This window comes from Onychomys torridus, chromosome 2 (genome assembly GCF_903995425.1).
Source record: "Onychomys torridus chromosome 2, mOncTor1.1, whole genome shotgun sequence".
Classification (NCBI taxonomy): Eukaryota; Metazoa; Chordata; class Mammalia; order Rodentia; family Cricetidae; genus Onychomys; species Onychomys torridus.
The window spans coordinates 113,950,281-113,973,142 of NC_050444.1; the positions used below are offsets into that span (position 1 = coordinate 113,950,281).

Below are 22,862 nucleotides of genomic sequence, written 5' to 3' on the forward strand. Positions count from 1 at the left end.
ACTGTTATTTTTCCATTTTATTTATTAGTATGCTTATATTTTTATCTATGCTTTTTAATTTTTAAGATTATAAAATAATCACATTTTCTCCCTACATTTCTTAACCCCAACCCTTCAATATACTTCTTTCTCTCTACTCTCTTTCAGATTCATTGCCTCTTTTTTCCTTAATTAATATTGAATATATATGTGTGTGTGTGTGTGTGTGTGTGTGTGTGTGTGTGTGTTTGTGCGTGTGTGTGTGTGCATATAAATTCCAAAATATAACCTTTTCAGTCTGTATAATGTTACTTGAGTGTTTGTTTTCATGGCTGGCTGTTTGGCACTGAACCATAATTGGTATGCTTTTCCCTGGGGAATGCTGCTGCTTATGTCCCCAGCTTTCCTCAATTGCCTATAGTTCATTGTGAAAGATTGACAGCCCTCTTGAACCTTTTCCTGTGCCCTTTGGCATATCATTGGTTCTATCCTGTTGAGCTCACAGTTGGGCAGTCATGTTTTTGTAATTGTTGACACTACTAGGAGACATACTCTCACAGCAGACTCCCTGATCTTCTGGCTTTTACAGTCATTCTGTTTCCTCCTCTACAATTTACCTCACCCTTAGATATGGGAGTGTTTTGTAGAGTTATCCATTGGGACTGGATTCCACAACTCTGCATGTTGATTGGATATGGTTAACTGCAGTGGTCTCAGTCTATTGCAAAGAGAAGTTTCCTCAACTTAGAGTGGGATAAGAACACATGTTTACAGATTGTCGTTAGGGGTTGGGTTGGTTTAGTAAATTAGTGGTTATTGGTTTTCCTTCAATAAGAATGACTTAACTAGAACAGGGCAGTTAGCTGAGTTTCCAGTGTCAGGTATGGTCTCTCTCTTGTTAAGTAGGTCTTAAATGCAATCAGAGAGCTGTTGGCTACCACCACGGTATGTGCCACTACTGCAGCCTTGGGTAACCATGCCATACTAGTTTTTGATGCGGTTCATAGGCATAATAGCTGGATAGGATTGTTGGTTGCCTCCTTTCTTTGGAAGCTTGCATGATGCTTTCTGCTACTACAAATGCTAGTCCTCAAGGAGAAGACATCAAGTCAGTTCCAGCCAAGGGGGGGGGGGGTGTCCTCTGGGCCCTGTTTCTGAAGTGTGTAATTCTTCAGCAATAGTGACTTACCTTCTACCTTGCAACCAAAGACAAAAACAATAGGCTGCATTTGGGGATTGTTGCAGGAATCTTAAATGGTCTTATAATAAAAATCTAGAGCCAGATATTGGGGGGCAAATACTGAAAAATCAGCAGAAACAAGCCACAGCCATTTCTCAGCTTGCCAACTTTTCAGCCGATTCTGTCTCCACAAATCCTCAGACTGAATGCCTCTGAGTCCTCAGCCAAAAAGGCCTTTAGTTCTTGTCTTCTCATGCTTTATATGCCTTTCTCTGACCAGCTATTTCACTTCCTATCTCAACCTTCCAATATGCTGGGATTAATGGCATGTGTGTTTCCCAAATACTGAGGTAAAAGGTGTTAGATCTCAAGTGCTAGAATTAAAGGTGTGTTCCACCATTGCCTGACCTCTATGATTAACTCTGTGGCTGACTCTGTTCTCTGATCTTCAGGAAAGCTTTATTTCTTAGATTACAGATATATTGCCACAGGGAATATCTTGGACAATGCTGGCCAATAACTAAAAAGATATTTTGGGGATTAATTAATGAGTCAATTAATGCAGACACTTCCACTGAAGGCCTAAAATCAATTCTGCTGTACTAGTATGAGCTATATTATTGAAAAGGAGAAAATTTGTGGGGAAGTACATTCATAAATTTCCTGGATGGAACCAGTTTTATGAGAAAATTGGTCCATTGTTGCTGAGAGCACTCAGAGCACTGTGCATCAGTTTCTGTGCTTCACGTTCTTCAGTGGATATGTACAAATTTGAGACATCTAAAATGAATTAGTGTAGCACTGAAAGGTTGTACTTTTCTGTATCTGTTTGCTTAGTAATCCTGACTACAAACTCTTAAATATAAACCTTGGATCAGTCAATGAGATGCAGGATGTTCATGTATAGGATGACTGATAAAAGTTAATGTATTACTATTATTATTAGCTAATATATGAATTTTATTGAATTAACTGTTCCTAATGATATTAATTGCATTAAATATTGCATAAAATAATTCATTAATCACTATACTAAATAAACATATATTGTGATTTAACAGTACCAAATCGCTAGATAGTATATTTTATTATGACTTTATTAGGCAATGTTCTCTAGAGGAACAGAATTGATAGAATGAATAGATATTATAAATGATTTCCTTAGATGATAGGGACTAGGTAGTTCAACAATGGCTGTGGAAAGGCAGAGAACTTGTTACCTGTTCAATTCATGAAATCAGATGTCTCAGCAGTCCCTGAAGTTCTAGAAGATTCCTAGAGTCTCTGGTATACAACCGAGCTGGAGCTGGAATCTAATGTCCGAGAAAGATGGGAGTAGAAGTAGCATTAGTAATAGATACATTCATTAGGATAATATCACAGAGGCAAACAATGCTATTTTTTTCTAAACATCTTTACAGCGGGGTCACCCATTGGATGGTATTGCTCCTCCTTAGGACCAGGCTTCTCCTCTCAGTTAATTCTCTCTGAAAATGCCCCACAGACTTATTCAGAGGTGTGCATCCCCAGTCATTACAACTCTCCTTAAGTTGAAAATTAAGATTCATCATCATAAAGATGTTTGTTCACTCCATGTTATTAGTCAATAGTAGCAATAGTATATTGATGCTTTATGTATAATGATAAGAATTGCAATGGTAACTAGGAAGTTTCCTGCTACAAGGGAATTAATATTTCTCCTAGAGATAATTATGAATGAATTCTACTTTGAGCCATTTTGAGATACTGGGTTCCTAAGAAGACTAGGCTTTTTGGTTTACTGTCTCATCTTGAGTGAAGATCTTTGAATTCATCATTCAAAATATTAATGGCTTACTAAGCCTCGACGTCTATGGTGGTCTACATTCTTCCAATCTCATCCTTTCAGCTGCTTCTATTTGAATGTGCAGGTAGTCCTAGATGGTTTTCCTCATCAGTGTTTCCTTCTTCAAATCCCATTTTCTGATTTTCTTTACATAGAGGATTACTTTTTTTAAAAAATAAGAAGTTTTTTTATTTTTATTGAAAATAGTTTCTTCTATCATACAACATATCCTGACCATTTTATTTTCCCTCCTCTTCTCCCAGCTGCCCCCAACATCTTCTCTTCTCCAGATACACTCTCCTTCCATTTTCTCTTCAGAGAAGAGCAAGTATCCAAAAGACAACAGCCAAACTTGACACAAAAGGATACAATAAGACAAGTCAAAATCCCTCATATAGAGGTTGGCAAGGAAACCCTATAAGAGGACAAGAGTCTCCAGAGCAACCAAAGGAGTCAGAGAATCACCCATTCCCATTGTTAGTGTTTTAGCTAATAGACTGTTCATTTGTATTATGTGTTCCTGTATCATTGAAACCATTATATGTTTACTTATCCATAATAACAAGGGATGAATGCTAGTACTGTAGCTCAGTTGATAGCATATTAATTTAATACACAGAGCCTCTGCATTTGATCCCCAGCACTGCATAAATTGGTGTGGTATTCCAAGCCTGAAATCCCAGAATTTTGTTGGGGTGGTGAGTGGTAGCAAGATCAGAATTTCAAGATCATCTTCAGCTAGATAGATAGGTCAAAGCCAGGCTGGAACTGCATGATAGCTGGTCTAAAAGAAGGAGAAAAATGAGGAAGCAGAGGAGGAGAAGAGGGAGAAAATGTGGGGAAACAGCATGAAAGGCAGACTTACTGATACACAGCTGACATCTCAGCATTCTGGAAAACTGAGATGGTAAGGTAAACAATTCAAGGCAAATGAAGCAAGGGATCTAGCCCAGTGGTAGAGAACTTAGCTAGCAGGAGCAAGACCCTGGTTTGATCCACAGTTCAAGAGAAGATGAGAAAGGGGAAGAAAAAGATACCAGCAAACCAGTCCAGAAATCCAAAGTGCTTTATCTTCCTCTATCACTTAGTAGATGTGTTACATTGATCTTCTACCTTAGTTTCTAATGAAATAAAGACTTCCCTGCATTCATAGATTTATGTACAATTCATTATCATTTTGAACAGAATAGAATTTTAAACCTTGAGGTACTCATTCATATATAATAGCATTAATATTGCTTGTAAATATGGTATGCATGTTGTTCTTAACTTCCACATAAGAATGTGAAGTAGAAGAATTAGCTATGAGATTATGTGTGAGTTAAAATTGCCATTGTTAGTTTCAGTGCTTTCATTTCCTGCTGTATTGCATAAATATTTCTTTCATGCCTACTCTATCTTGAGCCTTGCTGATATACCAATGACAGAGTAGTGCTTGGAGTCAATAAACCTGTAAAGAGCTTCTGGAAGATCTACTGACTTCTGTGAACACCTCTATGATGATGCAGGCTTGTGCCATCCTTATAAACCTCTATCCTTTAACTTTGGGATACTCATAGTCATTTTACTTCTGTTTTATTCTGAATTACTTATAAAGGATTGTAGTACTGTGTGAGTCACCACCAGGCCCATTATATCATCTTTAAGATCTGGCTAATAATAAGAAGGTAGGGGGTTGGGTAACTAATCATATGGAGTTTGGAGTGCCTGGAAAAGTGTGATAGGATATAAACCAGAATGATAAGGGAACCAGTTCATAAGGGAACTTGAATACCCTGCTAAATAATTAGGATTTTATGATTTGAATAGAGAAGATAATAAGAAACTGAAATAATGTACAGAGAAAAGCAGGAACATGCAGATACTCAAGTCAAAGGAAACTTTGCTTCCAGTCACTCATTCACAGAGGAGCAAACAGAGACACCCGGTGTGCTACATCCAAAAGAAATACATAGAGCAGCAGCACCCAGTGTCTCCTTAGGACATAGCTGGCTCTGTATGAAGAACTGTTTTTGCAACCTTCTGACTTTCAAGGGAAGCACAATAGCACTGATTGGGATCAAATCTCTGGATAAGCTCCATCTACTGAGCCAAATGTGGGAACCGGAGACACTGCTGCAGTGAAATACATTGATTGCAAATCTCTTGAAATTGTCAAGGATGTAGGAATCATCAGTGTAAATGTGTGTATGTTGATTGTCATCCTCTTACATGAGCCCATGGGAGCAACCCAGGGGAAGCACTGAAGTGCTTGAGAAATCAATGGCTCCCCAGTTGGGCTTGCTTTTTCACTGCAGTTTCCTTGGGGTTACCAAGGTGTTTGTTCATTCATCCAGAAAATATTTCTTGAATACATACTTGGTACCAAGGTGTTGCCCAGTTAGAATCCAGGAATACCAAATTGATCTGAGGACAGTGTAGCCTAGAAAGTTTTTGATGTGTAGTTGAGGCATATGTGAAAGCTAAAACTGTTGCATAAAGTTTAGCAGTGCTCTGCTACATAAAAAGATAAGATTAGAGTCCATGAGCTGACTTGTGTTTTCTACTTGACACAAGCTAAAAAATGTTTTAGAGGATGGAAACTTAATTGAAGAATTTTCTCCATTATATTAGTTTGTAGGCATGACTATGGGACATTTTTAATGTGGAAGACCACCCCTGGGTGATGGCCCTAAGCTGTATAAGAAAGTGAGCTGTGTGAGCCTTGGAGAGCAAACTAGTGTGCAGTGTTTCTCTATAGCCTCTTCTTCAATTCCTGCCTCCAGTTTCATGCTTGAGTGCCTGCCCTGACTTCCCTTGATAATGGATTGTAACATAGAAGTGTAAGTCAAGTAATTCCTTTCCTCCTCAAGTCATTTTTGGTTAGAATATGTTAGCATAGCAACAGAAACAAAACTAAAACAGTTTATAATAGTGGCTTCTAATATGTCAGAAAATTCACATCCATGCCAGTGCAAAAGCATTTCTACTTACATGGTAAGGACAAGTCAAGGGGATATGGTCACAACTTTTAAGTACTATTGCTATTATTATTATTGCTGTTGGTAATGATAATAGTAACATAATGGAATATTTAATATTGTCCTAGCACTCACTTTGTGCCAGGCTTTGGCTTCACAAGTGTATTTTTGTTTAATGTTACAAATGCTCATTGAGGAAAGCCTTATCATTACCTCTATTTTACAAGTGGAAGAACAAGAGTAAGGGAAATCCAGTAGCTTGTCTAAAATTGCACAACTAAGAACTTGAGGGAGGCACCATTTGGACTCAGGTTCTGATCTGGAAGCTACTGCTGCTGTGTTATCCTTTCATAAAATAAGAGAAAAAAATGACTGTTTTGTTCCTCTTGTGCCACTACTCTTTGATTGTCATGAGTCTAGATCAGATGCCAAGTCTTAGATACTGGGTGTTAGATACAATGAGAAAGAAAGGAAGAGAGAGAGGGAGGGAAGAGGGGAAAAAGATGAAGAAAAACAGATAATAGGTAGATAGATGATAGATAGATAGATAGATAGATATGGTAGATAGATTATAAGTAGATGATTGATAGATGATAGATAGAGATATATAATAGATGGCATATAAACAAATAGAAATATATTAGATGATAGATAGATAATAGATAGATGATAGATAGAAGATAGATAGTTAGATAGGAAGATAGATAGATAGTTTGATAGATAGAATGACAGATAACAGAAAATGTGAATCTCCTAACAAGTACCAAAGTCTTGAACCTTGTTCCTATATCATTCCCCAGAGTGTGAGGTTCCCTTCACCTAGAAAGGGATCTCAGTCACAGAAACAAAGGAGAAATGCAAAGTTCCAAGTCACAATGAGGCCATGACAAAGGCACAGGAGCCAGTTCAAGAAAGTAAAACTATATATGGGCCCTGACAGCACATAGAATAAAAGGCTAGGCAAGGATAAGAAGATGTTGAAGCAGCTAGGTCAGTCTCATGCACCATCACCAGGACATTCGATCTCTGCACCATCATCACAAGGACATTTGATCTCTGCACCACCACAAGAGCATTCGATCTCTGCATCATCACAAGGACATTCAATCTATCTCTGGGCCAAGGCACTAAGGAGATTGAGCCGAAGAGAAACCACCACATTTCCATTACAAAGAGCCCATCAAACTGGCCACAGACTGCCACTGCCATCAGGGCATGATCATACAACACACTGTATGCTAGACCCACTTAGGAGTAAAAACGGGGCTCCTAAGCACACCAGGAAGCCAGCTGTATGGCCACCACCCTTCATGAAAACAAGGGCAGAAGGTGAAAAAACAGAAAGGTAAAACGACTTACTTCCTGAACAGATTCAGCAGCAATTTTCAAACCCTGCCAGATGACTTGTCTTCTTGACTACTCACAAGGGAGAAGTTTCTGCTCTCCACAACTTTTTTTTAAAAGGAAAAACAGTTTATGGAGGTAATTCAGATGTCAAGGATCTCAGAGATCAGACACCAAAGAAGTCAAAATCGAATTTAACTCTGTAAAGCACGAATCTTAAAAGGTCTTATTGATAAAAAACAAACCTGGAGCCAGGTACTGGGGTGAACACTGAAAGATCAGAGAAACAGAACAAGCCACATCCAACCTCACCTTGCCAATTCCTCAGCCGATCTTGTTTCCTCACACCAAAAGCCTCTGAATCCTCATCTGAATGGATCTCAGCTGAACTGCTGCTAAAAGCCTAAAAGCTTAAAGAGACCTCTAGTGTCCTGGTCCTCACACCTTATATACCTTTCTGCTTCCTGCCATCACCTCCTGGGATTAAAGGTGTGTATCATCATGCCTAGGTGGCTTTGAACCCACAGAGATCCAGATGGCTCTCTGCCTCCAGAATGCTAGGGTTAAAGGTGTGTGTGTGCCACCATTTTCTGACCTCTATGTCTATCTAGCGACTGTTCTGTTCTCTGGCCCCAGATAAGTTTATTAGGGTACACAATATATTGGGGGACACAATATCACCACAATTCTATCATACTAAATCATGATCTCCATGTAATCATCTTGTCATATTCCCCATACCTATAAAGGTAATGTCCATCTGCTGTGAACTGGCAAACTGATTAAAAGGGGCTCCAAAGGCAGACAAGTCTGGCTTTGAAGACTGATGATTACCATAGTTAGCCAAATCAGCTGAACAATCCTCTCTGCTCTCGAAGTGTGATGCAGGACTCCAACAAGTATCTATTTAAAGATTTATAGTGAGAGTTCAATGAGACAAAGTTCCAAATATCTCAACTGAGCCTAGTCCAGCCATCTTCAACAGAAGGCAGCTTTCACATTGATAGAAGAATGAGAAGAGTGGACATAAAGCCTGGGATGATAATAGCACAGAGAAGAAGCTGATGAGAATGTATTCCCCACATCAGCACTCCTCTATGAGAAATGACAGTCTGGACATCCAACACTGGACATGCACTTTGCTTTCAAAGCAGACATAGTTTCTGCTGGGTTTGTTTTTTTTTAATTCCCTGTTTGTTCTGTGTCTATACACATCTAATGAAAAGTCATTGCATGATAGGGAGCAAGGTTAGTGTTCTAGAGCACAAATGGACCAATCTGAAACAGACTCCCTTCAGGTAATAGATTCACCTGGTGATCAAAAGTAAATGATAAGTTTAATGTGAATAGTACCACATGCACTAAAAGAAGTAGACCATCCAGAAATTTGAAGGAGAAGCAAGATCACCTTTACCTACAGGGAAGGAGGAAAGACTTTCAGATACAATATCCAATATGGTAGCAGACAAAGTCAATGAGAAGCCTTTAGTAGAAGCTGAGGTATGTGCAGGAAAGTTGTTCCTGGGGTGGTTGTTGATGAAAAGCTATAGATATCAAAAATTAGCAACCGCTTTTCCTAACCTGCCTATCTGGTTGGCTATCATGGAGGTGTTACAAACAGGCTTATTGGTGGTGGTTTATGACTCTTCTTTCCCTCAACACTTTTAAAGGGAAGTAGAAGACAGACAAAACCATTAGGAAACCACATACTCTTTCTGATATTTCTCTATTCCAAGTGCCCTCACAAGCCCACATTCTGTACTAGACAAGCTGACATATCCTTTTCAGCAAACAGTCCACCAGAGTTTCTCCTGTTTCTTCCTGACCTCCCTAACTTAGTTTATATTTTAAAGTTCTCACTAAAACCACTCAAATTCAGATGTAGACTTATAGCAGCATGTTTTCATTTATGGTGACATAAATATTAGGTCTCTTAATTTCTTTATAGTTTTAAAATATATTCCATTTGAACTGACCGGACAAACTTATGCCTAGGAAAACAGGATATTGCATGACTCACTGTACTGTTGAAAGAAATAGAAATCTAGATAGTTGAGTAACGTTTCAGGCAAAGCAAAGCTGATGTCACTTTCCAGATCACTAATCCTATGCTCCTCACCCTGCCATGATCTCTCTTGAAGACACATGCGACATGACCCCCAGCATTTTCACTATTACCTGCATCAGTGGTTCACTGTGCTAATGGAAAACATCAAATAAGAAAGCCTGAGGTTTAGAGAGATTAAAAACAGGTGGAATACTGTGTGTTTCTCCTTTTCTCTTTTGCCCTCAGCAAGACTCATTCTAGTATTAGGTGTTCTAAGGGCACTCTCCTAACTGTGGATTATCAGTTATTCACCCTTTAATGTGGTTGGCCTCCTGGGCACTTTGAAAGATCTTACACCATGCAGCCAGATGTCCTTAGTGTGAGGCTATTTCCAGTGAGCTCAAAGAGGCACACAGAGACTTTGCATTCATAACTATGCCCTTTGTTATTGTTGCAGTGAAACAATATATAGCAACATAAAGAAGTTTCAGTTGCTGCAGATCCCAGTCTCTGGGTAGGTAGAAGTGGCTGAGGAGGAAGGAGGCACTGGCAACCTGTCCTAATTGCTACTGTCCCTCTAAAGGCCATTGCCATGACTCCACTGCTCTCCCATTTGCTTCTGGAGATTTCCTTTCTGCTTACCTCCTTTCTTCTTTCTTGCTTACCTATGGTTTTGTACTCAAGTCTCCTATGTACCTCATTAGTAAGGGCTGTGGCATCTGTCCCCACACCAAATACTGTCTTCCTGTTCTGTTTCCACTTTGATTCACTGAGGTTGAAACTAGCTGGATAGATTGATGATTAACAGCTTTGTTGAACAATCTGTTATTCCAGGTACCTGACCACAATGAGCCACCACTCACACTTGGCTCATCAGCTACAAGCAACCTACTAGGGCTCCTGGATAACTGTCTTGTGGGAAAATGTACTTCAAAAACTCTTCAAGAACATTAGCTTAATAATTTTTATTTATGTGTTGCCAAAAAGGAAACAGGCTAGGAGACAAACAGCATGGAAAAATCTCAACACTTAGAAACATTGTGACCATCTTCAGGTTGTTTTCATCTGAAATTCTATGGAACTGGCAAGAAACTCATATTCAAAGGAAGCATAACATAACTGAGAGAAATGAAATCTTAACCAAACAAAGCTAATATGATCAGACTAGATAGAACAATGGGTTGTATATTTCTTGTACAAATGATGTGAGATGGTTAGAAAGACATGGGGATTTACATATTCTCATTTGAGCAGGTTCTTTTTGGGCAATAATACTGTGTTAAGATTAATTCTTTCATCCTTGCACTAGGAATTGAATAGTTTTCATGTTACTTGTGAACATCCAAAAGAGAGAATTCAAGTACAGTGTCCAGAACATCAGAGATCCTCATTTAGTATTTAGTATTTAGTATTTAGTAGTCTGTTTCCATCATAGGAGTAATTAGTAGGTATGGGTAGAACTTCATGGTAGTTATACTTACTTGTATTAGAAATTGGTTTATTTTTTTTAAATCTTTACAGTATTTGTTGTTGTTTTTTCTGTTTCTTTCTTTCTTTTTTTTTTTTTTTTTTTAGTAGATGAATGTGTGAACACAGTGCAATCTTGGAGATAATAAGAATACCACAGACATGCTGAGATGTCATTTTAGCCACTTTTTGTTTGGTTTGGTTTGGTTTTTGAGACAGGGTTTCTTTATGTAGCCTTGGAGGCTGACCTGGAACTCACTCTGTAAATCAGGCTGGTCTCGAACTCACAGAGATCTGCCTGCCTCTGCCTGCCTCTGCCTCCCTAGTGCTGGAATTAAAGGTGTGTGCCACCACTGCCCACCTCATTGGCCATTTTTATGAACAAAATAAATTATATTCTCCATTCAGACATCATATTTGCATGAAATGAGATATAATAGAATGTAAAAAAAAAGATTTATTCATTTTCTATTCTAAACAAAAAATCTTCATTAACCCTGAGAATGAGATTATTATAACTTTATTATATACTACCTATATATATATATCATGGATGGACAGTCAGCTTCTTTTACTTTTCCATGTCTTTCTCTTTATTTCGTTTGGGTTATTATAAATAATAGTACAATATAGATATCACTGCAGTAATACTAGTGAGCTTTGTTTCAAAAAATGGACATGGAGAACACTGAATTAAATAAAATAGCCAGGCATAGAAATACAGTGACTAAGTTTTCTCCCATACCTGTGGGATCCTAAAAGGCTCAGATCATACAAGTAGAGAAGAGAACAGTGAGAGCAGAAGCAAGTGGGGGAAACTGGAAGATGTTGATTAGCAGGTTCACATTTTACTTATTAAAGTAATTAATTCATATTCAAAACATGGTGATTGTAAATAAGGTTCCTCCTTCTCTAGCTACTTCTCAATCTCTCCTCCCAGATTTCTCCCTCTATATATTCTCTCTGCCTGACAGCCCTGCCTATCCTTTCTCCTGCCTTGCTATTGGCCATTCAGTTCTTTATTAGACCATCAGGTGTTTTAGACAGGCAAAGTAACACAGCTTTAGAGTTAAACAAATGCAACATAAACAATAGTCACACACTTTAAAATATTCTGCTTCAGGACTGCTCTGCTCCATGGCATCACTGAGAATGGAAACCAGAGCCCCAACCCCATGGTGTCAAAACATAAGATGCTAAGAGCCATCTCAGAACATTTGGCTTTGATTGGGCATTTTTCTCTGGGTTTAAGGACATTCTCAGTCACATCAACTTCACAAAAGAATGACTGATACAAAAAATGATTTGCCCTTGTTTCAAAAATGAAGAAAAGAAACTAAAGAAAATCCACACAAATTAAACCCTGTAAGTTAGCCTAGATCCATTTTTCTCTTCATTCTGTAACCAAATACCAGCAATTTGGCACTTAAAACAATACAAATTTTGCTTCTTCAAGTTGTAAGTGTCAGAGTCCAGTAGAAGCCTCTGGGCTGAATTTAGCATGTCAGCATAGCTGCATCCCCCATCTGAAGGACCTAGGGAAGAATCTATTGAGTCTTTTCCACCTTGCAGAGGATGTATTCATTGGTTCAAGGCCCCCTTTCTCAATCATCAATGTCTTCATGCCGCAGATCTGTAATGATTCAGCTCATCTTCCTCACCCCTGCTCCACAATTCCTCCTCAATTAGTGGAGAAATATTCTGCATGTTTAAGGATTTGTAGGATTAGATAGCACCTACTAGATTATCAGAGAAAACTGTCTATACATGAGTCACATCCACGAAGTCTCTCTTGCCATACAATTTAACAGATTCTCGGGTTCCATTATTCTGCTTACCACAACCCATTGTTTATTCCTCTAAGGAAATCTCTAAGTATATTAGTTTGAAATAGTAGCATTATTTTCTCAGTTTCCTCACAGAGTTTCAAGGTGTCATCACAAGACTCCGTAGGGACAGAGCTGCTTTCAAGGAATCACATGTTTGTTGGTAAGATTCATTTCCTCTGAGGCTGCTGGCTGATAGCTTCAGTTCCTTCCTGAAGTTAGCCAGAGGGAGCCTTCTTGCTCTATCAATGTGATTCTCTCCATATAGGCTGTTTGCTTCACAGTTGAGAAAGTTCCAACAAGATGTATATTATTATCATTTATCATCTAAGTTTAGAAGCAAAACCCCATCATACTTAAAAATAAACTTCTAGCTCAGCAGGACCAGACCACAAGCAAAGAGAGGAAAACACAAAAGAGAACACCGGTCATCAGAAAAGGACCACTAGGAGCCCTGTGTGAGGCACACCACTTTATTATTTAGATCAATTAATGAGCTAGTGAGCTGGTTAGGCTTTTTGTTTGCTTGAGTGATTGGTTGCTGGTTTTTTGTTTTGTTTTGTTTTTTGTAAACTTGACTCAAGCTAGAGTAATCAGAGAAGAGGAAACCTCAATTCAGAAATGCCTCCAGCAGATCGACATGTAGGCAAGACTCTGGGGCATTTTTCTTGATTGATGACTGGTGTGGCAGTGTCCATCTTCCCATCTGGAGAGCCACTCTTGGGTCAGTGGTCCTAACTTTAAGAAAGCAGGCTGAGCAAGCCAAGGAGAGCAAGCCAATAATCAGTATTCCTCCATGGTCTCTGTTTCATTTCCTGCCTCCTGGTTCCTGCCCTAATGGTCTATGATCAGAACATATAAACTAAATAAACCCTTTATTCCCCAAGTTGCTTTTGGTCATGATGTTTCATCACAGCAAGAGAAAGCAAACTAAGACACATGGGCACATATTTGTTTCATCTGGACTCTGGCTGAGGAGGTGGAAAAAATCCTAAGAAACTTCTCCCTGTGTAGCAGAAATGCAAAGGAGAGAGTTGTGTGAGGACCTTTAAGATCAGGATCAAGCTTGTACAGTCCCACCCCCACACTCCCTCACACACTATATTCCATTGGCCATAAAAAGTCACAGGCTCCTAGCAGTGAGATCAGGACCTGTCCCTGGCACTTAGCTGGCCACCTGTTTTCCATGCTGGATTAAACTCGCTCTGCTTTTATGCAGCAGGAGCTTGGTCCTACCTCAACTTGATGTGCCATGCTTTGTTCAATGCCATGGGAAGCCTGCCTGTGCCTTTCTGAATGGAGATGGAGGAGGAGTGGGTGGAGAGGAGGGTAGAAGGGAATGGAGGGGAGGGAACAGAGGAGAGGAAGGAGGGGAAACTGTGGTTGGTAGGTGAAATAAATGGGGAAAAAATGTTAATTTTTTTTAAAGAGTCATATTCTTGAACCCAAGCAGAAAAGGTATGTTCTCTTCCAGTGCTGGGTCACAATGTCACATATCCAGGAAGAGGAAAAGATGAACCCACCTCCCAATGTCATTCTCACAAGAAAGGGGAATGGGGTTGGGTGAGGGGGGAGTTAACGGTCATGCCCAAGTTCACGAACTCAAATCATATTTATCTCGCTTAAAACTCCCCCCCCATAAAAAGGTAGACGGTCTCTTGAAATCATTTCCAAATCAGCATCCAAAAAGTCCTTCTGTAAAGTTATCAGAAGCCGCAATGTCCTGTCTCACTTTTACGTTATCGTCCAACATTCCTAACATCGACAGAAGCATGGAGATGAGATCAGATCTGAAAAAGAGAAAATGGATTTTCTTGCCATGCCTTTACATTGCAAATGGGCCCAGTCCATGGCAATCCCAGATGCACCTGGAATAGTGCACAGGCCCCATGAATAATCCATGTTCCTTTCTCACGCCGTCAGGAAACGCTGACTCAGCAACTGCTTTCCCCGCAGCAGCAGAGATCTGGGTCAGGGAAGCTCAGACAGGCAGTGAAACCCTGACTGTTCAGTTGGTCTTGAAAACAGAAAAGAGACTTGGAAATCTGACTGGAGATAGTTCCACTTCTCTTCTTCCTTGTATCCCTTTGATTTCCTTCTCTTGAACTGCTGCTCAGCTACTTCTTTGAGCACAGTATTGAAAAGAAGTGGAGTCAGTAGACAGCCCTATCTTGCTCCTGATTCCACAAGTTTTTCTCCATTTAGGATTATGTTGGCTATGGGTTTCTCATATATACCTTTTATCATGTTGAGATTTGTTCCCTATAGTCCGACTCTCTAGAATTTTTATCATGAAGGCATATTGGATTTTGTCAAAGTATTTCGCTTGCATCCATTCAGACAATCATGTGATGTTTGTATGTAAGTCCATTCATGTGGCCTGTTATAATTACTGAGTTGTCTATAACGAACTACCCTTGCATCTCTCAAATAGTGTTAACTTGGTCACAATGATAATGTTTTTTGATGTATGTCTGTATTTGGTTTGCAAGTATTTTACTAAGGATTTTTAACTCTGCATTCCTCGAGAATGTGAGCCTGTAGTTCTCTTTTGTTGTTGTTGTGTCTTTACCTGGTTTGGTGTTAGAGTGACACTGGCTACATAGAAGGAGTTTGGGAGTTCTCCTTCTGTTCCTGGTTATTTTCAACAATTAGGAAAGATTGGCTGTGGATCTTCTTGGAAAGTCTGGCATAATTCTGCCGTGACTCCATCTAGGCCAGGACATTTCTTAGCAAGAAGGGTTTTTATTAGTGTTTTAATCTCCTTGCTTGTTATGAGTTTGTTTAGGTTGTTAAATTCTTGGTTTAATTTTGGTAGTTTGGATGAATCTAGAAAAGTATCCATTTCTTTAAGATTTTTCCAACATAAAGGAGTATATATGTTTTTTATAGTATTTCCTTTATATATATATATATATATATATATATATATATATATCTTTAGTATCTGTTGTAACGTTTACTTGTTCATTTCTCATTCCTTACTCAATATGATTCTGTCAATTCTGAGTCTTCTCTTTTGTTCTTTCTTTGGGTCAGGTGAGCCAGGGCTCTTTAGAACTTGTTTCTTCTCACAGAACCAGCTTTTAGATTCTTTGTATATTTTCTTTGTGAGCCACCCTGAAATCAGAAACATACAAGAAACATTATACAGAAAGTTGTATTTATATATTTAGGGGTGTGTGTGTGTGTGTGTGTGTATGTGTGTGTGTGTGTGTGTGTGTGTGTGTGTATAAAATCAATTAAAGAAAAAGAGGCCATGAATTTTAAAGCAAACAAGAGAAGGTAAATACCAGGGGTTGGAAAAAAAGGAGTAAAATGATGTGATTATATTTTAACTTCATTTAAAAAATAAATTGCTATAAAATATTAGTTAAAGATGTGATACATTTGTTTAACTCTGTGAAGCTGGGTTACTTTGGCTGTCTAAAACACCTGACTGCTCTAATAAAGAGCTGAATGGGCAATGATGAGGCAGAAGGAAGGATAGACATGGCTGGCAGGCAGAGAGGATAAATGGGAGAAGAAATCTGATAGGACGAAGGAGGAACAAGAAAAGGAGTGAGGACACCAGAGATTAGCCACCTAGCTACACAGCCAGCCATTGAGTAAGAAGTAAAGAAAGATATACAAAATAGAGAAAGATAAAAGTCCAGAGGTAAAGGTAAATGGGATAGTTTAAGTTAAGAAAAGCTGGCTAGCAACAAGCCAAGCTAAGACCTAGCATTTGTCAATAATAGTAAGACTCTGTGTGATTTATTTGGGAGCTAGGTCATGGGCCCCCAGAGAGCCCAAAGCATAATAACAACTAACAACAATAAATCTAATTGAAGTTTAACTGTCATGTGATGCAATACTTGTCCTTCAGAACATTCCACTATCCCCAGAATTAAATCCTGGCCTCAGTACCTACGCCACTAACCTTCAGCCTGCCCCTGTTTCCACCTCACTTGCCTTCACTGTCACCTATGCTAAACCATTATATTTCTCCAAAAGAAAACAAATGTACAATTATTTGCATTTATTGGTCTCTTTTTTAGAAGTTTCTTCTCCTATTTGCCAATAATCTAAATTAAAGTCTGTCATTCAACATGAACTCATGGTCCTATCTACAGAAACTCTTTCATAGCCCCAGGCTAACCCCACCATGCACTTTATTTGGGTTTGGAGATTCTTTCTTAGGTAACACCTGAGGCATCATGATGGCCCTATCAATCTGTATTAGAATCACTGTTGTCAATCTCACAAACATCACACTCTTTAAAACTAATGATCCTTTGGCTCTGAATATACACCTTTCTTGTCACAGTGCCCAGTAGTCATTAAATGTTTACAGAAGAAGGCCATGAGAAATAATATGGGAAAACAGAACAGGAAAAAAGAAAGGGAAAAGGGATAAAAGGAAGTAAAGAGAGTTAGACACAATAAAAAAGAGATGGAAATAAATGAAGAAAGATAGGAAAGAAGAGGGGAGAAAAGCAAACACATGCTCACAAATGAGAAGGTATTTTACAAATTGCACACTGACTCAGCTATGAGGATGCCCTTTCATCTTCACTGGACATATGCTGATATGTTTGCCTTTCTAAGTTAAGGCAAGGCTATTTTTCCTTAAAGCCTTCTTCAGCCATCCAGACTCACTAACATCTTCCAGAAAGGCAAACATGTGACCACTTCCAAGTGGAGTCTCATGGCCAGCTCTTCTCTGTTCTTGTAAGATAAATAACTTAACTGGGTGACATATTACTATTAAATACAATAAAAATGGCAAACATGACATAGAAAGAACTTGCAATGTCTCTCTAGAATTGTAGTTTTCTGGACCATTCAGGATCCCTGCAGCCATTCAGTGGGTAAGAAACATGAGGACTCAGAAGATGGAGTATGGGTTGATTCTGAGACCATCGGGATCTGTGGGCTGGTAGAGGTGGAGGCATCTCCAGAAATAGTGTTCTTATTTATATGGGAGAAATTGAACTTCCAAGTCAACCTGAACAAGAGTTTGTAGGTGACAGTGTCAAACGCCACATGCTGCTATTTCCTCCTCAGTACTGTGGTTGCTTCTGATTGCTGGATGGTTCTGAAGCTGCCTTAGCCTGTAATAACTGCATGTTCCAAACTGCAACTGAGACATTACCATACCTGATAAGGCCCTTAATTGGTGATTTAGAATACTCACTTGGAAAACACTTCCTCATAAAGATTAGTTTCAATAGAAGAGAGATCACGTACACTCCAGAGTTAGCTTTTAGAAACACTGTGACTGCATCTCTTCATCCCTAACTGCCAAGAAACTCAACCACTTACAATAGATGTAAATTCCAGAGTCCCTAATATTCTGGAAGCTTTAGTTTCCCTTTTCAAAAATCCCTTTCTGTCTATCTCTCTGTAGGTCTCTGTCTCTCTTTCTCTGTCTCTCTGTCTCTGTCTCTCTGTCTCTGTCTCTCTCTCTCTCTATCTCTGTCTCTCTCCCACCCTGTCTTTCTCACTGTCTCTCTCTGACTCTTTCTATATCTCTCTCACTCCTTATCTCTCTCCTTTGCTGTCACCCTCTCCCTGTCTTTCTCCATGTGTCTCTAAGTCTCTATCTCACTCTCCCTGTCTCTATCTGTCTCTCTCCCCATCTTTTTGTCTCTATCTCTTCCTCCCTATCTCTCTCTGTCTCTCTCCCTGTCTCTATCTCTCTCCCTCCCTGTCTTTCTCCCTGTCTCCCACTTCTCTCCCTATCTCTGGATCTCTGTCTCTCTCTCTCTGTCTCCCCCTACCTGTCTCTGTGTATCTATCTCTGACTCTCTCTCTCTCTCCCTGTCTCCCTGCCTCTCTGTCTCCCTCTGTCTGTCCCCTCTGCTCTGTCTCACTCTTTCTCATCGTTCCACACAAGCATGTAGCAGAGCAGATGAGTTAGGTACTCCTGACCTTGCCCAGGCCTTAATGCAGTATTTGAATTTGAATAGACTCAGGAATGAATATGATGAATATGAAGGAGGGAGGATGAAATTTAGAAGTAGCAATGAGCCTGGAACCTCTTCTTAGAGGCAACTGTCTGAACATCAGTAAGTAGTTTTCATTTTCATTCCAGTTTTTCATTATGAGAATCTAATGGAATTTAATGCATAAAAAGAAAGGCAAAAACTAAGCTAATCTGTATCACCAAGGGACTTATTAATATTATCACTATGGGGTAAAACTGACAAAGTGGGAGAAGAAATACAATCCATATGTTGAAATAATCTACTTGGGGAATCATAATAAAATACTAACAATGGAGTCACATAATAGAAATCTATTCCTCACATGCTGAAGGAGGAAATCCTCATTGTAACAGCCCACAGGTTTCATGTTCTGGGGAAACTTCTCTTCCTGGCTTCTAGACAACCTCTTGTCTGTTTTTTGTCAGTGTACCAGCCCCAACTGCACTGTGGATTTGAACTTCACATGTAAATCTTGGGCACAGAGAGACAGTCCTTCAGGAGTAGCCAAAGGATCGCTCAGCAGAAGTTTCTTCTTTAAGTAATATATGGCTGGTTTTCAATTACACTTGGGGCTGATTCAGAATATTATCTTTTCACGGATCTCATCTGCTGCCCTTTCAGGACCAACCCCACCTCCTCCTTGCACCTTTTGTATCTGTTCTCTAATGTTTCTTAGCACTGGTCTGTCTCTAGGGGATGGAGATCCCTCTGGTTGAGAAGACATCCTTTCAGCTTTATGTAGTCATATTATGGAGAATTCTCCCTATGAATGTTCAACTTCTTTACCACCAGCAACCTCTACATGTAATTTCTAGTCCTTTTCATTGTTGCATGTGCAGTGTAAGACTTCAATTTCTGGAAAAATAATAAAACTCTTGTCCTTGCTCTCAGAGCTTCAGAGAGGAATCTGTGCAGACTTGGCTACAAGATTTTGTGTTTGAAACCACACACATTCATGAAAGGTATGCAGTGATTACCTACAGGGCTTAGAGAAGTCCGATTCATGTGCTGCACCACATGAGCCACTCTATATCCAATAGTCTGGTAAATGATGAACACAACCACATAACCCCAAACAGTCTTTTATTTCTGATTCTAGACAGAATTATTCCACACCAGACAAGGATCCAAAGAAGAGTAGGGGAAATAAGAGTGATCTTATAGGATTAGATATATTGTAAGAAAAGGGAAGCCATTTTTTTTTACTTTGCCTTATGTTATAGAATTGATGTTGGTGTGTTGACCCCCCCTTTTCAATTGTGTATATTTAAAATTTCAAACATAATAACACTAACATTGGGATTTGGAGAGGGCATCACCCCCATGAATGCGTTAATGTCCTCATTCAACTCTCCAGCTTCTGCTACCATATTGATGACAGAATAAGAACATGGCTGTCTGTGAATCAGGAAACAAGCCCTCACCAGACAACATGTCTACCAGTGCCCTTGACCAAGGACTTCTGAGCACCCAGAGCTGAGAGGACTGTGTTTCTATGTTTATAAGCCATGCACTCTGTTCCTTTATTCTAGCAGCCTAAACCAAGCAAAGCAGGCTGATTGTGTCTATTGTCTCTTGAGGATTCTTACAAATAATCATAGCAATTATACAAATTATACCATAATTGAAATAATATACTATGTAATGCTCCCTAAGTATTAATTATTGTATTTAATATTTTAAAATTCTAATATGCACTGTTTCAGATTCCAGTGTTGCTGAGAGTTTCCTCTTTCTTAGTGGGAATAAAATGACTTTGAGTCTAGTAAATAGTGGAACTTGGACTTGATTACTATGTGCCTATTACAGTGGTGTCCATTACAGTGTTTATCCTATTTAACTGATGGACACTGTTGTAAGGAGTTTAGTTAGCTAACATAATCATGTATAGTAAGTAGACAATATAGTGATCATTATGTCAAGGGATTATATGCCTTTATGGGAGTGGGGTTTAACTGTTTCTCAACCTTTCACAACCCATAAGACTCCAATGGAATGGCAGCAACATGTCTGTCAGCCATGCTACTGGTGCATTTCTCAAATGTCCTTTCTAAGTAGACATTTGCATACTTTGTTAACTCCTGTACAGACTCTCAGCTCCTGCTGTTCCCTGCCTGAGCTAAATAGCATTCAGCTCTCTGAGTTGTTGAGGTCTTCTTTGCCTTAACTGTACAAGATGTGGAAAGTGGGATTTCACATGTTGAATAAGAACTTACAAAGATAAAGTGGCTTTAGCCTTACTTGGTATTGTATTGGAAATCTGATAGGTTGTGGGACAGCTTGATACATAAATCTCAAAGGTCAGAGGTGTACTTGGTCAGGAAATGACATCTTTTCTCTTATAAGCTTCCCTGATTGTCTAATTTTTGCTTTAGGAAAAAATGAGATTTGAAGCTACATGACATCGAGACTCACACTTACTAACGTGGATCCTTGGTGTTTCCTTTTGTAAGGTGAGGACTACAGTAACAGTAAGGACTACTGCCTTGAAGATACCGCCTGCGAGACCACTAGCAAATACTGAGGTGTATGCATGGCACTCCTTTCCCTATGAGCTCTTGTCGGTTGGCTCTGGGAACAATGCCTTCCTTCTCGAGATCTGTGGGCTCCCCTTCCCCTTTTGTACTTTCTTCCACTTGATTTCAGCCCAGTTCAAGTCACTGACCTCGGATTAATCTTTGAGTCAATCCTTCCCCTTACTGACTGCTTTCAATCAATTACATACCACATCCTGGGAGCATTCTTCCTTCTGGGTACTTCTCACTAACTAGCTTTATTCAGACCATCATCACCTCCTGGGTTAATCTCATATAAGAACATAACTGGTCTCTATGCTTGTAGTACTAAAGTCCCCAAGCCCATTCTCTAGCCCAGGTTATAAATGTGGCCATGGCACTCTACCACCGTAAAAGTTTTATGATTGTCCATTGCCTAATGGTGGCTAACATTTGCTACATGCTTGATATCTGTATAGCATCTAAAAAGTGCTTAAGGTGCATATTATTGCCATTCCTCTTACAGAGCAAGGGATTTAAAGCACAGGAGATTATTGATACATAAGTTGGAAGAATCTGAACTGATTTTAATTTTTTCAATAAACATCATAAATGATACAGTATGCCTTTGTTCCCAATTAACTTGAAGATCTTACCTCTCTTCATGTCTCTCGTGTGCTGTTTCTATGTCTGTAATTCACTTCCTAGGATAATCATCCTCCCTTTTCCTCTGATTCTTGACGCAATGGAATCTTCTCAGAATCCCAACATGGGTATTAAAAATATCCATCATTGTATTTCCTGTAATATAGAGGGATTAGAGTGGAAGATACAAATAAGTTGGTCAAGTGGTTAGATGATAATCATTGCAACATTTTTAAAAAGAGGAAGAAATGAGATTTCTAAGGGATTCATTAACTGTATTTTAAGTTTTCAAGTTCTGTTACAAAAATTTGGATTTTCCAGAGAAGAGACTTCCAAATAAAAACTAGTTTTCCTTTGGAAAACAGGAAGAAGTTTTGGATGATAATACTCTTCCTGGGGAGAGTGAGTAGGATTCTGGAACTTTGTAGGAAAGCTTGCTGGTACCTCATAATCATACCCAATTCTCTCACTGGAAAAGAATCACAGTATGACTTAGAGATAATACAGATAAGTCCAATTAAAATACATTGTTCTACATATTTGCAATAGATGTAAAAAGATCACAACAATGGAAACAGTAGAACTATCTAGAAAGCTGCCTTTGCTACAAACCAAGACCTTTGGTCCTTTATGGCTTTCTCCTTTGGGCTAGCATGGAATGTTGGTGTGATATTGTTCTAGCAGCTATCTTGAGAAATGATTTAACCTTGTAGATGGAAGCCATATGCTGATGGTAGTGAAGCATAAAATGAGCCCTGAGCATTTTTTTAAACATGAGAAACAACCTTTTTTCTTGCTTTAAAACATTTCCTACTTCATCAAGCTGAACTCAATCTTAACAAGTAGGGCTACTTTGCAAAGCAACCTAGAGAGGTTGGAATTTAACTCCTTTAATATACTTTCTAGGAAACCATCCATGTTAAATAATCGGAACAACAGACTCCAGTGTAATACTTTACCTTCCATAGTTTCCAGCTGTGAAATATATACTGTATAGTCCCCATGAAGATGACAACGTTGTCTCAATCCCATATCCAAAGATCCTCTTACATCCTCCCTCTTGATGACTTTGTCATCATTACCTTAGTCCTATTCCAAGACTCAGAGGACCAAAGAATTTGC

At 39.1% G+C, this 22,862-nt stretch overlaps 1 long non-coding RNA gene across 1 annotated transcript; it reads right to left on the minus strand.

Moving 5' to 3' along the window:
• Nucleotides 1-2,415: 2,415 nt before the first annotated feature.
• LOC118577446 lies at nucleotides 2,416-21,890 on the minus strand. The gene is made up of 3 exons (XR_004944200.1): nucleotides 21,752-21,890; nucleotides 15,614-15,748; nucleotides 2,416-2,472 (listed from the first exon to the last, which is right to left on the minus strand). It is a non-coding gene; the product is annotated as an uncharacterized LOC118577446 (long non-coding RNA).
• Between the last annotated feature and the right edge of the window lie 972 nt (nucleotides 21,891-22,862).